A 17,346-nucleotide genomic window follows, 5' to 3' on the forward strand; every position below is an offset into this window, starting at 1 on the left:
CCAAGTTTTATTTTTGTTCCTAAAGTTTGTGTCCACATTTGATCAATGCTGAAAGAGATAGAAGATTAACATCATTTTCATTACCAGGACAACATCCTGTACAAGCATAGAATTGCATTTTCCTTGCTGCCTCAGCAAGAACACTTGAGATGCTCAAACACCAAGGGAAGGGTGCTTATTAGCAACCAAAACATTAGAAGCCACAATCAAGGACATGTGGAACATCGGGTCTCTTATTCTATAAATATCTTAGCAACAAAATTCAACTTCCAAACAGATCACAAGGTTTTCTTTTCAAATTACATTGTTTATGTCTCCGCACAAATGAAGTGGAAAATAGAACAAATGAGGAACAAAAGACATATCTGTCTGTACAAACATAAAGGTGGGGGGTATCACCATGCAGTCTGTTACTTAAATAAACTGAAATGAAAACAATCCAGGTAAAGCTCATGGTTGAAGTCTGTCTTATGAAGCATCAGAACAGAATAGTGCTTCTTAAATTTTAATGTGCATACACATCATCTAGGGATCGTGTTAAAATGCAGAATCTGATTCAGTAGATCTGATTAGGGACCATGATTCCTCACTGCTGGCAGGCCCAGGTGATACTGATGTTGCTGTTTTGCAGACCACACTTTGAGGAGCAAGAGAATGGACACCATTCCCTAGGCACTGGCCATAAAATATTCAGCCTCCATTCCTCAGAGTAGTCACTGTGACATTTTCATTTTATTAAATTCTCAAAATTTAGACTTTTGAGTTTTGAAAAAAAAAATGACCCATTAAACTTTTGAGAATAAAGAGGGTTTGTTTCCCATCATTTAGACCAGCAAGATAATTATTCCACGATTGTGTATATAATCGTTTAGATCAGATCATTAAAGAATTTTAATTGTAATTTTATTAAAAATTATTTTCTGGGTCAATTATTTTCCATGCAAATTTTACAAATTGTCTTTTTTAAAATTTATATCAAATTTTATCACCATGAATTTTCTTTTGTGGTTAGTACTTTAACATACCCAAATAGCTGGGTGAAAATTTACAATTCTGAATTTGGTCTATGTTATTTGATTCTTCTGGAAAGTTTATGATGTGCTGTTTCAGCTGTTGTCAGAATTATTTTGTGTCAATTTCTATACAAATATTTGTTAGAAGTTTTATAAAAGACAGAGAGCTTGCATTCTCAGAAGTAAAGGCCTAAAAGGGGAAAGCCACTGGATCTTGGTACCCAATAGGGTCATCTTGGATGAATTTTGAAGAAAGGAGTATTTTTTTGAGATGAAAGAACATGTTGCAAGATTGTATTGGGCATGGGAAGCTTAGCAAGAATAAGGAAATGTTTGAAGCAAATGAAATATGTTAAGGTGAAAAAAATATTTATTTGCTATCCAACAAAATATACCATCCATCCTACCTACAGTATTGGTAAGTGAAGTTAGTTTTCCATCCATCTTATAGTATATGAGTTCTTTTCAGATATTTTTCTTGCCCAATAATTACCCATCTAAATTTATGAAAAGTTAATTGAATTTTATAAACACTGCTATAGATCCCATTTACTCACGAAATTTCATAATTTAACAATGACATTATTCGTGAGTTGTGCTTCTAGTCCATAAAGTAGAAAATAAAACTTTCAATTTCTGTTCTTTGGTAAAATGTAGTTAGAGAATAAATCCTTAGACCTCACTGAAGCACCCACATGTGTAGTATCCACAATGTTTTACTAAAGTAAAACAGGAGGCCAGTCAATGTGAACAATTCAAAAATGAATCAGTGTATGCTATATTTCAAATTTAAAAAATCAAAATGTCTATGAGACATACGTATTCTCTATATAGTCCTGATTCCTTTTTATGTTCTCTTCATAAAAGAAAGTTTCTTGGATTTATATTAAATAAGGCAGTTACAAATTTGAGATGCATTTTCATGGCTTCTTGCATTTAAAAAAAAATTTGTAAACTAATAAAAAACCAGATGTGTGCAAATTAGTGGTCATCTGTTTCCTTCTTTCTTCCTACAAATTTGGCATCTCGCCATCACTTTTCACTCACATAGTCATAACTTACATGTGTGTTATTTCTAGCAGTTATAGTCATTATTTGGAAGAGTAGATTTTGTGTAAGTTGCAGATATGGCTTCAGAATCTCAGAGCACACATACACTGGTCTAAGGAATTGCCTTAGATAATCAATACGGTCCATAAGCTCATTTTTTTTTTTACTCTCATTGTCAATCTTAAAATATGAGTAGCAAATCAATATAAGAATCTACTTTTTATTTTCTCAGACAACATGAGAGCAAATAACTCTTCTATAACCAAAACTCTTTCCAAAGAGCAATTTTCCAAAATTTTCAGACATTTTCAGTATGGTACTGTAACATAAGCAAAGCTTTGTATCTCTAAATCAAAAAAGTGTGAGTTGGAAAAAAAATTCTGGAGTAAGCATAAAATGCTTATGAAAATAAAAAGTATAAAAAATCATGAAAATGCAATTGAAAACATCCTCGAGGTTCAGAGGTAATCTAAGTGATTGACTTTCTACCTAGTAAAGATACTTGAATAATATGTGTTACTATGGTTGGTACTAATTTTTAGGAGATATAGTACAACATATGCTACTTAAAAATAATGTGTTAAACTTCAGAAATATTTAGTATTTTTAACTGCTTGTCGTGATCTGTTTATACTTCTTTGCAATAATGATTATAAAGACAATCACCAGTGCTTAAGTGTTTAGGGGATGGAAAGAGAAGAAAAAGAAAAAGAAAACACTAAACACTTAACAGGAAGGTCATATTTGATATTTCTATGTGGAAGTTCTAGTTATAAATCAGGCAGTTTCTCTACATTGAATCACAGAAATGTCATTGATGGTTCTTTCTTTTAATGACATATGCCAATTAAGAACTAACAGTTAAAGTGATAAAATCCTAGTCCTTCTGGACAACTGATTTATGCAAAACATGAAAAATGTAGATCAGACTTTTAGCTAGAAATTATGATATTCCTCACAGATACTGATCCCCCAGTTACCTGGTTGGTGTTGATTGGGATAAGCAAAATTTCAGATCCAGATTCACTGCAAATCTCTGAGTTCAGGCCAACTGTTCCCTAATCTGCTACTTATTTACTCATGCATGACACGACACTAGATTTGAAGAGTATTCTAAATCCTATATAGGACTTTGCTTGCCTAAATGGCATTAGACAGGTTTGTGCCAACCGCAATAACATACATCATTTAGGTGTCTGTGATACGTAAGAGGTTGATCATTTTGGCTATCACTGAACCTAAGGTACATTATCAATTGCATTTTCATGATCCTTTTATGCTTTTAATGTTCCTGAGCATTTTATGCTTATCCCAGGATTTGTTTTCGACTCAAGTTAGGAGGGTAGCTAATGGAAGTGAAAAGTCTAATTCTGCATTTTCATACTGCCGCTTTAGTATTACCTAGTATAGTTCTCCTTTAAGTAGCTACTTCTCATATTTTTTCTCCTCTACCTATTGATGACCAGGTGAATCAATGATGTCACTCACTGTATCCTTCTGGACATTGTGACCAGGTAGCCTCCAGGAGGACGCCTTTTAATATTTCAGAGTCAGCAGCAGCGGCTCTTTGTTCTATAGCTCAAAAATTCCCTGGACTTCTCTATAAACACATATGACACAATATGCTTATCAGTACAACTAATGGAATATTATATATATTATACTCCATTTTACACATCACATGTAATGAGAAAACTGACAACTAGAATCCATTAGTAAAATAGTAATCATTGTTGGAAAATTGTAAACCAAACAAGGTGAAGGATGGTAGAAAATACTACTTCGCATGAAAAGAGATAAGAGGGAGGAATAAAGAGAGGAGAGACAGACAGGGGAGTATGAGAGAGAGAGGGAGAGAGGAGAAATGGGATGAGATGGGTTGGGAACATGTTAGTTACCTTCAAATAAGAGAAAGGTCACATTAGACCTAATGTTGTTTGTTAAACAGAAGAAAAAAGGTCTTAGTGTGACATTTATAAGGAGGCAAAATTTAGCTGTCCAAGTCTTGCAAAGTAACATACTTATTGTTGGAAGTATTCAAAAAAAGGCTGGAAATCCCCTCTCAAGACTGCACAGAAGATGCATTTTCAGTTATGCATCTGAGCCAGCTCATTGCATTTCACACTTTAATTTGCAAATGAAACACTGGGGGGCTTGTTAAAATGCAGACTCTGACCAACAGGTTCAGGGAGGGGCCTCAGACTGAATATTTCTAATAAGCTTCCATGAGATGCCTGTGCTGCTCCCCTGTGGAACATGCTTTGAGTAGCTAGAGACAAGATGATCCTTAAGGTGCCTTCTCAGTGTAAATATTGAGCATTTCCTCAGCCGGATAGTGAAAGAAAGCAAATCACAAGTCAAGAGTTAGCTACACTGCACACTCAAATTTCATTGATAAAATAGCTAAACCACCCTGTCTTTTTAGAGGCAGAAAATAGCTGGAAAACAACACTTCAGAGATAATAGCGTAAGCACTGGGATAATGATACTAAAATACCCTCAAAGAAAATTGGCAGCAGTTCCAGATTCAGACCCAGCATAGACAACAGTGAGGAGCTTGAAACAGAATGTAACCACTAATATTGAAATTGGACCCTGCCAGCTAATAGCATGTTCACACAAGCCAGTGTTTAGGGGACAAAGATTGAAGATTGAAGAACTCGGTGAGACAAGGATCAGAATACGTTGTGTCACCGAGCCATGTGGGAGTGGAATTACAAACCCAAACACTGAGCTCCGCTCTCTTCCTTTTGACCTTTAGACTCAAGCAAACCCAAAACGGAAAGAGAATTGGCATTTTGGTTGCATCCCATGCTACTTTTAATCAGCTGCAAGATTTCGCTGCCCTTGAGAACACTGCTCCTTATTCTGTGCACACAGCTTGACCAAGGGCCAGATAAAGGGCTGTCACTCGGTCAACAGGAAGTGAGCATGGACAAAAGGTCCAAGTTTAGGAATGCCTCTCTGGATTTCATTTTGATACAGAGCCTAGTCAAACTCAGTTCTTGAGGCGAGAGACAGAATGAAAATGAGTTCACAGGCTGACCGTGGGCTTTTCTTCAAAAAAATATTTTTTAAAGTCACAGTCCCCGCAACAGAGTCATAAACAGAAATCCAAATGGAAGAAAAGCCAGAATGCAAGAGAAGGCTATGGATTTCTGAATTAAATGTACTTACCAATCACATTCAAATATATATTAATGTTTTGCTCACTAAAAAGATTCATTCTTCAGGTACTTTCTTCTGCTCTTTGTGGTCATAAAAGGTCATTCTTAAGAATTTAAAGGGAACCACTCATATCTTCCACATGCACAGCATGTGCCTTTTAAGCATCACCGCCCTTAGGCATCCTAAGGAGAGTCTGCATTTCCTTTACCTTTGCAGGCTTTTGTGTTGTAAGGTATTGAGTTTCATTGAAAACTTTGCTAGTTTTGTAGCTAGACAGATGCAAGTTCAAATCCTATTTCTTCCACTTATTGGGTATGGCACATGAGCCTGAGTTTCCTCTTACTGAAATTGGAAATGATAAGAGTTGAAAAATAATAGGTAACAAAAAAAGGATACAAGATAAAGGCATTGATAAACTTTATCAGAATATTCATAGGGTTGTCTGTGGGCATTTGAGGAGATCATATATGTAAAACTTCTTAAGTATAGTAAGCTATTAGTGGCAGACTGAGAATAGAAAGTAGCTTCTGTAACATTATTTGCCTCATTAAAGTTAATTTTCCAGGAATCAAACTGATTCTGTTCCCAAGAATGTAGAGTCAGTTATTCTTCCCTAGGAAATGTTGGAGACATCTAAAGACGATATCTTTGGATATTCAACCCTAAGAATATGGTCTTCCAAAAAATATAACATTCATCTATGGAGTCAAAAAAGCATAGACGTGAACAGTCAGACTATGGGAGATGTGACCTTAAAACATAAAAAAGAAAGAAAATTTTGAAAAAATAAACAAACTCAAGTGTTTATACAAGTTTAAGGATCTACATGATTACTACATAATATTAACCAGGAAATCCATTTCTTTCAAATGATTATTTAATGAGCACCTGCTACCTGCAATGCCATGTAACTGATGGTCGGAGAATTAGAAAGGCAAGAATCTTGAGAGGCAGAGAGGATGGTGATACTTAGGAGAATGAACATTGGAACTGGACAGCCTGGATTTGAATCCAGGTTCTGCCACTTACTCACTATGGAGGAATTATTGTGCCTCGATTTTCCCATCTGGAAAATGAGGATAATAGTTTTGCTTACTTCACAGGGCTCTTGTGAGGATTAAAGAAGTGACAACACAAACAGTACTCACAACAGTGCCGGTGCATAAGTGCTATGAGCAGTGACTGTGTGCCTAACTCTCTTCTAACATCTGCAATGTCATAAAAGAGGAGACGTACTAAGGAGGGGCCATGGACGTTATGAATTCAGAGAATACCTCATGTGTGCTGATCAATAATCTGTGGGCCTGTAGAACCATCCTTGGGAACTACATTTCCCAGGATCCTTAGACAAATGGATTCCAGTAGGCTTAGCCAATGGGAGGTAATGACAAAAGAATAAAGGCATGAAGAAGATGTATATTTCTTCTCCTATAGTATCTGCTCTTAGTCCCAGCTCCCACCAGACAGCCCTTCTGTGATTCTTGCTTTCACTCAATGGCCCCAACTCCTGGTAATGGTAACCTCACTTTCTCTCACCCTTGTCTAGATCTAATGTGCTAGCAGCTACCTATAATCCCATCACCTCCCTCTACCTCTCCAGACCTAGATGTGCTAGCAGCTCCCTACTGTCCTCACTCTGGGTTGCCCCTCTGGGCTGTGTTCAGCTTCTTAGCTCTTCCATCTCTAGGCAAACAACCCCTCTTTATGAATTTCCTGGAGGCATTTCTGTTTCCCTGAATGGACCCTGATTATAAAAAGCTTTAAAGCAAGCAGAGTCTTATAAAATGAGCAAGACTGGGTTAGATTAAAATGAAGATAAAGTACATTCTGAATCGACTGCATGCCCAAACCAGATGAAATAAATCACAATCTTAAACTTTCAACAAGGAAGTCAACAGTAGTTATATTTTGTTAAATACACGAGGTTGGCTGCATCAACTCTGCATATGTGAGTAGTTAACAAGTTCCAGGGCTAACCTGCCTGGATCTGAATTTTGGTTCTGTCATTTATTGATTGCATGCCTCTCTTTGCCTCAGTTTCCTCATCTTAAAAATGGGAATAATAATACGACAGTGAGGATAAATGAACTAATCTATATAAAGAACTGTCAGTGTTACGGAAAAATAAAGTGGGGTAAGAGAAAATGTCAGGGTGCTATTTTAGAGAATACTGTCATTGAAGGTCTTTGTGAAGAGATGACATTTGAGCAGAGACCCAAACACAGTAAGGAGTCACCCTGTAAAAAGTAGTTACAGGCAGATGAAACAGTTAATATTGGTTTTGACATAAACTTTGACTTTAGCAGGGGATATATTGTGATTCCTACTAAATTTAGGTGTCTACGATATGGTTCTTTAGCCTCACTGAACAGAATTAAACACCAATGAGTTAAGACTGAACTCCATGAGGAAATATACATCTTTGAAATCACAAAGAAATCAGTGCTTTGGGTGTTTTGCTGAGAAACAGCAAAAAAGCATCAAGACATCCCTTACATTAACTTGTGCATATTGCATATGCATTCTCTGATCTGGAAGAACTAACCTTCCCAATACCATCTATCAAATTAAACTACTTTAACAACATGAAGATACACACTCATTTTTCTAGGCTGACTAAGTTTGTTTTGTATAAATCTTGCACAATTTTTAATCAGCCTACTGTACAGATGGTACTTATTTGCCTTCTCCTGCAGGATAAAACAAGGAAAAAACAGAATTTCTCCTAGGTCTAGATAATCAGTACTGTCCAATAGAAATATAGCGCATGCCGCAAATGAAAATTTAAATTTCCTAGTAGCCACATTTAAAAAAGTGAAACAAGCGAAATTTATTTTAATACATTTTATTTAAATCAATCTATCCAGAATGTTATCATTCAACATATAATCAGTATTGAAATTGTTAATGAGATATTTTATATTATTTTTTTAATACAAGTCTTCAAAGCCTATTGTATATTTTATACTCAGAACATATATCAATTTTGACTAGTTACATTTCAAATGCTCAGTATTCACACTGGCTCGTGGCTTCTGTCACTAGTTCTAGATCATTAGAATGAAAGTACTTTCTTAAATTTGGGAGTAGGTCACCATGTTTAGCAAATTAAAAAACAGGATGTCCAGTTAAATTTAAATTTCAGATAAACAATGAATAATAATCTTATGAGACATATTTATACTAAAAATGCTTACTTATGGTAAAAATATACTCATTGTTTATTTGAAATTCAAATTTAACTAGAGCTCCTACATTTTATCTGTCAACTCTAACTAAAATAGAAGGGCCAAGTATATTTGGCCATATACTTATTAAACCATAGAAAAAAATTCTAATAAAATACAGAAGAGTGACCGTACCTTACAATGCTATCCTAAAACTTCCATTGTACTATATCAATACAATAATTTGATAGTATTTTGAAGAGTGGGGTGGGAGTTAGGTCCAAGATTGAGATTTCAGCAGTAAAATCTTTCCCACAAATCTATCTGAACCGATCTAATTGACAGAATGTGTAAAAACAAAGCAGGAAATTTGCAGATTGAAACCAAATAGCCAAAACTGCCAGCCTGACAATGGAACCAGATTTCAGTTCTGTTGGTTGACCTCTGAGATTCACAACCTCACCTGAGAGTAATGGCATAGCACTGAGTGGTTTTCAAACTGTGGCCCTCACCTAACAGGTATTCCTCACTTAAGGGGTGACAAACTGTGGCCCACACTTGAGAGGCTGGAAAGCAAGAGGCATATAGATTCTTTACCAAAATTTCAAAAACTGCTGATCCATTTCTATTTGCTTCAGATGTGTCATGTTCATCTACAATTTTATTTTATTAAATAAAAAAGTTTAAAAATCAATTCCAAGAACATTTTTCAATTTCATAATTCTATAGCAACACTTAGGTTAAGCACATATAAATGCTTTTAAGTAATTATTATTGTAGAGAGTAACAATAGTATTTATAGCAAATGAAAAAGAAAATTTGTCATCCTACTTCTCAAATTATAATATTTTTATTTTTGTTGTCTCCTTCTGGTCTTTTACTCATGTATATAAATTATAACAGAGGTATATTTTATTCTCATTTTTTAATTTACTTTTATCATAAGAATTTTCCCAAGATGCAACATGGCCCTCACAAATATCATTGTGTATTAGTATTTTGGGGGGTGAGGTGCTTCCCAATATTTACTATGACTTTCAGATCTATATCTGAATAACTTCTTCTAATCTGTTGGTCTACTCAACATCCTTTGTCATCCAGACCTCTCAAATGCAACAATTCTCAATATGAAACCTGTGTAAACAGTCTAGTATTATTATTTTTTTCTTTTTGTGCATCTTGTTTCTAAATGAGTGATCCAAGACAGTCATCCAGGCCTGAAACCTGAAGGACATTTTAGGCTCTCTCTTCTTCACCATTCTATCGTCCGCCCACCCTCTCCGTCACCTGACTTGGTCAAACTGACCTAATACCTCTTGAATCTCTTAAATCTCCATTCACACAGCCCTTGCCTTATTCTGCCCTCATCACCTGTCTTTTATAGTTCCACAGATGACTTTCTTCTTCTCTTGGATTAGTTTCAACCCCAAGATTAGTTCCCAGGAGGTAACATATATACGGATATCTTAAAACATATGGATAAATTTCTCTCTAGAAGAGTTGTACCAATTTACATTACAACTATCAATAGAAGATATAGCATTTTCACTGCAACATTGACAGTTCAGGCTATTATTTTTGAAAAACACAAAAATATATGTAAGGCATATGTAAGTCAATTGCTCCCTTCCCATCTCTCTACCTATCAGCTTTGCTCACATAGGTATCCCTATCATTCTCAGATTTCGTTTGTTTGTTTGTTTGTGAAAATCATAACAATTTTCTTATGGGGGAACTGAATACTTTATTGGATACGAATTTATAATATCACCTTTGCCACTTTATAGCACAGTAGAAGTGGACCCCTGCATTCAGCAAATTACAAACTGTGAGTAAGCTTATAAAATCTTACTGATTTTGGAGGATGAACAAAGGAAATGGTATGAAGTGTGTTGACAAGATGAAAATGGTCACTTAAACTTTAGACATTTCCTGTCAAAGTAAAAAGAGAGTTGCTAATTGACCCTGAAAACTATAAATGTTTTCATATTCTTTTCTGTTAAAAGGATGCATCTGTAATCATGGCCTTCTCTTACTATGGAAGAGATCAGGAGAAGATATCCATATACATTCATTAACAATGGTATCTTTCTGTATTTTCCTTGAGGTATTTTCAATATTTGTATATATCCATGGAGTTGGCTACTTTTTTAGCCTAAAACATAGACAAAGCAGTTTGATATCCAGGAAATCTGTGACATCATGCCCAATACCACTCATAAATAAACACTGTTCTTTGTTTAAATTCAAAAGACAACTCGCATCTAAGTGGTTGCGGATCTACAAAGGAAAACTGGATAACTGTTTAGTATTTCTTTAAAATGAACACTATGAATTCGAGTCCTTGATAATGCTGGTACTGGCTACACCCAGCGGTCTATGCCTAGTCCAGTGCCAGATGTATAATGATCACTTGGAATTTACACATGGATGAAGGAATAAGAGCCCCGAACACAGAAATAAGAACTATTTTTAAAATGTGGGCATGGCAAGTTACTCTTACTGCACAACAGACTTTCTCTCTGCCCTTTTGGTTATTATCAGGTGTTCTACAAGTCACAGTTTCCCAGAAGCTATAAAAATGAGTATTTAGAAAAAAAATAACTGGGGAATGGAGGAAGATTCTAAGAAACAAGAAATAGTGAAAATTTAATGTGTTCACTTAGAACTATACTTGTGGGATGTGTCAATGTTTACTTGATGTTTCTTATTCCCAAATACCATTTTTGTCTTTCAATAGAGTTCAAAATTGCCTTGACATCTAGGTAATCTTTTCTCTTAACACAACTAGTTCCTGCAAGAATATGAAATCAACCTACATACAGAGTGAAAAAGTTCATGTGTCAATATATTCATTCATTCAATATCCTTTGAAGACTGATAATGACCTAATTGCTAAACCAGTGTCTTCTTTGCAGTCATAAATCCTTAAGGTACTTGACATTTTCTTTTTAGAAATGCTATTCACAGCCTTATGACATTGTTCCATGTCCAGTGCTCTGATTTTCCTGCTGGCTTTTAAACAGTTCTTCTCCTTAGTTTTATGCAATATGCCACCCCACATGCTGTCCTTAATCAGTTCTGGCGATTTAATCAGTTCTGGCTTAGATAACTCAGACATTCAAATTGTCAACTCCCGACTTTTAGGTTCATATACACCAACTACCTAATTTTTTACAGGATGTCCTAGTGTTATACCAAACTCAATATATCTTAATCAAATATATTATTTTGTCCATAAAACTGACCTTCCTTCATTCTCCCCATCTCAGTTTAAAACATTATTACTGACCCAGGGGCTAAAGTCAGAAGCTGCAGCATCATCCTTGATACCTCTCTGTGCCCAGCCTGCCTCTTCTTATTGGTACCCACTCCACTCTAACACTTCTCATCTCTAACACTTGTCTCTACTTTACTTTTTTTTACTGCCAAAGCCCCTTGTCCATTCCGTCTTCAACATTCATATAGACAACTGAATATCCATTTAGAATTCTCTTTCTACCAGCACCTTATTTTATTAATGGTTGGCAATGTGCCCAGCTATAAAAACTGCAATTCAGAGCCTCAGCTGAGTAGCATGAACTCATGACTATGTTACATTTGGGGGCCAATGCATATAAGTGGAAAGCTCTTGAACAAGGACACACTCAGCTATCACTTGTCTTCTGCCCTTTAGCTTTCTCATTCTTCCTGCCTGAAATGCAAATGTAATTTTAAAATGGAATGGCCATTTGTAACCACAGACAAAGACATGAAGATCAAAGACACACAGAACAGGTCAATTCTGAGTCCCTAATAATGGAGTCACCACATTGGCTCTGGGTTGTCTACCTTCCTTCAATCTCCTTCTTATCCTATGGGGAAAAATAGTTTAAGTCACTGTTCAGACTTTTTTAATGTTACACTAACAAAGGAATGCAAGGAAAAGGATCCATCTTCCTAGCCTGTCTCTTGTGCCTACCTGGCCTCCCCCTCTGTCATTTCCCAATTCTTTTGCAAGAATTGACTTTCCAAAACATAGCTCTGATCACATCATTTTTCTCTGTCTTTAAATCTCTCCTTGGTTCCCGTTACTTTTGTAATAAGCTCTTTGCTCCAGCTTTTATGCAAGAAATTTCACAATAAGACTTGAGCTTGCATTTCAGGTTATATTACTTACTGTTTCTATACATGCAAACTCTGAACTTTCAAATCATCAGAAACTGCCATGCAGTTTCTATAGCTTTCTGCCATAGCCATGCTCTTTCGTCACCCAGGAAAATCTTTCTCTGCTATCTCTGCTAGATAAACTTCCATTCATTCTCTAGAATCAATCTCAGATATCACTTCCTCCCTGAAACTTTCTTCTGTGCTTTTTCCAAACTCAGAAGACATCTAACCACTTCCTCATTTTTGTCTAAGAACACTTTATTTGTAGCACTATTGCATAGCTGTTAAGAGCATATACATTGGAACTGCCTGGACTCAGCCTCTGTGTGTTGGATACTGAATGATCTTGAGAATAGTGCCTAGGTATCCTCATCTATGAAATGCTAATAACCTTAACTCCTACCTCATAGAGCTAATAACCTTATGCTAATAACCTTAACCCCTACCTCATTAGGAGAATTAAATGAGTTGAGACATGTAGAATCATTAGAAGATGATCTGACATGTATAAAATGCTCACTGGCCATCAGACATCATAACTGGCTATAATGTTCATATTATCTTTTAGTTATATATATAGTGTCTGCCCCTCCTACTCTCTGAGTACTTAGATATACACATTATATCGTCCTTGTTTCTTATCCCCAGTGCAAGCACAGGATCTGCCAAAAATACCTATTTGACAAATGTTGGATCCAACAAATTAGAATGACCAAGGAGTATATGTAAATCTCATGCAATGCTAAAAGTCAAGCTAAATGTTCATTTTAATAATGTGTTGTATATGTTAAACAAGAGAACTACTACTAATCCCCATCAAATACAAAGACTTCCTAGAAAAAAAAAAAGAAAGAAAGAAAACACTGAGATAGAATAGCAATTCCCTCTATGGAAGTCTGAGTAAGTTTAAATTGCTACAGAATAAAGTCAATTGTGGCAAGGGACCCTTCTGTTACATAATATCCCAGGAAGTAGATAAAATATAGGGAAAAACTAAAAAAAAAAAATAAAAAATAAAAAATAGGGTTGTGTCCACTGCTATCTCCTCAACACAGTTTTTAATTCAGAAAACAATCCCTGATTTTTCAAAGTGTGTCATAAATTCCACTCTTACCAACTCTAAGCATCCAATACTATTTCATGCCTCCCATTCAAGCCTGCTGCATTCTTGTACCTCTGCACGTGTACATCTGTGAACACATCAGGTGCTGTGCGAGGCACGACAAATACAAAAATGAGTCAGATCCTGAGGACTGGAGAGGGGAACCTGGGGCTCAGGATGTTTTATAGAGTGATGAATACCATTCTCTTTCCCCAAAACATGATTGTGTCAAAGGAAGCTATGGGTGTTGAATTTTGAAGCCATAGCCAGCATTTCATTCTGCTCAGATTTGGAAAAAGAAAAAAAAAAAAACAAGTTAAGGAAGAAAGTGTAGAAGAAAATTAGGAAAGGAAAAAAACACATTTTAATAAGCTTCAATGTGGCCCAGCAATATTTTATTTCAAATGGAAGTCAACAGAAATGGGTGAAATGTGAAGTCTCACAAAGAGAAATTGTATAGGCACCCTGCCTCCTTCTCTCAGAAACTCTGCCTCCTCCTCCCAAAAGAAATGGAGGAAAAAAAATTATAGGAGTTACTAAAACAACTGAAGAAATTCTGGCTGGGTAATTAATGAATGACAGGTTAGTCACCCACGTGAAAAAATAAAATGTAAGAAATCGTAGCTTGGTCAAAAACTTTGAGGTTTTTAGACTGAAAGCGATTTGCACAATGACTATTTTGAACTTACAACTTCCTAATCTTAGTTCTCATAAAGTCTGGGAGCGGGCCAACTGGAATGGTTCGTCTCAGCTGCACAGATATCGTCCACAGAGGAAATAAAAGGATTTTAAACACTGGAGTCATTTCCTTTGGTTCTCAGCTCTTTGAGGGGAAAAAAAAAAATTCCTTTTGGTCAATGATATCTCCAGCTCAATTCCTGTAGCCCAGCTTAGAAAAATAAAATCTGTTCCCTGAAACCCTTTCCAATCAGACAAGTACAGCTTTCAACTCTAAACATTTAAGTCCAATAAAAGACTTTCCTTTTCCAGAGGATTCTAGGAAGACTAACACCTCTTTAAGGTTCAGACTGCTCTCTAACGAGTTACATAAAAATCCGCAACCAGTGTAAATGTCAAATGTGAAAGGATGTGTTCAGGAGAGAGAGACCCTATAATCAAATCTCGAGCTGGTCCTTCGGAACTGCTGCTAAGGGGTCTGGCTGAAAATAACAGGGCCCATTTATGACACACAACACAAATGGTAATAGTAAGTTCCCTCTCAAGTGGAACCTTAGCAGCTTCAGAATGGTTACCTGAGTGTGTTGAGAGTGGAAAAGCAGTGCTTTCCAAATATATCCTCCAGCTAAGGACTTTTGGAACGGCTGCAAAGATTATAAAGAAAAGATGGATTGTCAGATACTCCACTGCTCATATATATGCATCCTAAATGCCAAAGGTGGACACCCAGTGCACACAGTATTGTTCACATGCCACAGAATTTGAAATATTAGACAGCCTTTGTCCAAGATTGATCTGCAAGGAATAAGAAGTATTAAAGCTCTCCCATCGCTGCTTTGTGTTTTGTTTAGTTGGTCATCATTTTTATTTCCCTGTGAGGTCCTTGGTGTTGATTCTCAAGTCCTTAGGCTAGTTTCTTGGTAAAAAAAGGAAACAATAAAGCAAGCTGGATCAAATATCAAGTGGAAAATATACATAAATGGAATTACATTCATATCTTGATATCAAATCTTAAAGTCCTAAAACAATTTAAGTTACTTATTTCAGAAATACTTGTAGACAGTTTTTATAGATTTTAATTATTAAATAAGAGAAAAATTCATGCAATATTTACAGTCTCTAGATAATAATTTAATTCGAACTGTAATGTCAGGTGAATAAAAATTTGACTGTTGAACTTATCACATGCTACAACTAAAGAATAACTTTTTTTTTGCCCTTTTGAAATGTTCATATCCAAAACTTAGAAATATGTGATGTATTTATTTATTATGCATCATAATATAAAAGTAACATCAATCCTCTTCTTGCTAAATAATCCTAACGACTTCCTGTTGAGAGACAGGGCAAACAACCTTTCTGTGGTGTAGACCTTCCTAATTTTTTTCTTTCCCTTCCCTTTTATTTTTAATAAATCTAAATGAATATTTAGAAATTATAAGGGAGGCTTTTGCAAAATTTATCAGAAACATCTAATGTTTCTAAAACATTATATACACATAATACACATACATGCATGCAGGCACACATAACATTAGAATTCTAACTGCATGTAAATCTAAATAAAATATTACTGGAAAAGCTTGCCTTTTACTTTCCAACTTCTGCTCTCCAAGAAATTCCAAATTCAGGGGCACAGTGTCAGCAAAATGACTCGGAACATGGATATGAAATTTCTGTTTTCAGTTAGTCTTGTGATACATGTGTTTTCATTCTTTCCTAAGACATAATAGAACCCTCAACTTTTAAGTCATAATATGAAAATGCCATTTGGATAACTCCCATTTTTTATGCCTACCAATTCAAACTCTTTTTCCAGATTTCCATTTATAGCCAACAGTAGACATTGGCAAAGTGTTGGGCTAAATATAGGGTTGAGCTCTTTTCACGTGGAATAGTCTATAGACCAAACTCAGAGACTCGCAGAGGTACCAGCTATTAGAGGAGAGTGAAAACTGCTCTCTACATATGATATGTACTAAATATTAAAGTCACACAAAGCACCCAAGCACAAAACTGGTTGTATGTTGTTGTCTGTTCAAATACAACAATGAATTATTAGAATCACTGTTAAATTTGAGAGTCAAACTTATGTTTAGAGACCAGCTTTTAACTTTAACAATTCTCTATTGAAAGTTTTTTCCCTTTGTCATTAACCAAAAGGAAATTCAAATCTTTTCCTAATAAAATGTGTATAAAACACACAGCATAGATCCTAGCTCATAGAGAGAACTCAGTACCTTGTGGTTTTAAAAAACAAACAGAAGAAATACATGGCGTCTGTTAATAATTTTGCAGGAAAAACCTGCTATCACAAAGCATTGTTGGAAATAGTCAACAATATCATTAGTGGTAAATTATCTGACATTGTCAATAAGAAGTCATAGAAAAGAGATTTTACCAAAAGCTAATGTAGATAAGGAAGCTTGAACTGGGTAAGTAGAATTTGAAGTTATCAGTAATTTAAGCCTGGCTTACAATGGAAGGAGGCTACAGAGAAGGGACTGTGGGAGGTGGGGATGAGTTGATTAAAGACCCAAAGGTGATATGAGCGTGATGTGTTAGGAGAGTAAAGACACCACTTGCTCAACGTTAAAGGTACATGTTGTAACAGAATGAAAAATACTGTGAGTCCACACATATTTTGGAGGCCCTTTAGAGACATACTGAGAGGTTTAGACTTGATAAGGAATGAAATAACAAGTCACAGGCAGGTTTTAAGCAGTGAAGGGCATGATTAAAGCACTGTTTTTACAAACGGCAAGGAACCTGCGTAAGTACCCGAAGCCCAAATGTTTTTAACAAGAACTTGTGCTTCCTGCAGCTGTGTGATAAATGGCTACAATTTTATTCTGGTTTCTAATCACAGCCCAAATTACATGCCTGATAATTTCTTGGTGCTATATTCATGTGTTGGGAACCTAAGATGTGATTAAGTCACTCATTATTTTATTCTTCCAGACATTCATGGATCGAGCATGTAGTAAGCACAAGTGAACAAGAAATGAACAAGATACAG

At 35.7% G+C, this 17,346-nt stretch overlaps 1 long non-coding RNA gene across 1 annotated transcript; it reads right to left on the minus strand.

The window, feature by feature from the left end:
• Window positions 1-12,287: 12,287 nt before the first annotated feature.
• LOC120586809 (uncharacterized) lies at window positions 12,288-13,334 on the minus strand. The gene is made up of 2 exons (XR_005648815.1): window positions 12,982-13,334; window positions 12,288-12,938 (listed from the first exon to the last, which is right to left on the minus strand). It is a non-coding gene; the product is annotated as an uncharacterized LOC120586809 (long non-coding RNA).
• Between the last annotated feature and the right edge of the window lie 4,012 nt (window positions 13,335-17,346).

Source organism: Pteropus medius, unplaced genomic scaffold, assembly GCF_902729225.1.
Source record: "Pteropus medius unplaced genomic scaffold, Ma_sr-lr_union100, whole genome shotgun sequence".
Taxonomy (NCBI): domain Eukaryota; kingdom Metazoa; phylum Chordata; class Mammalia; order Chiroptera; family Pteropodidae; genus Pteropus; species Pteropus medius.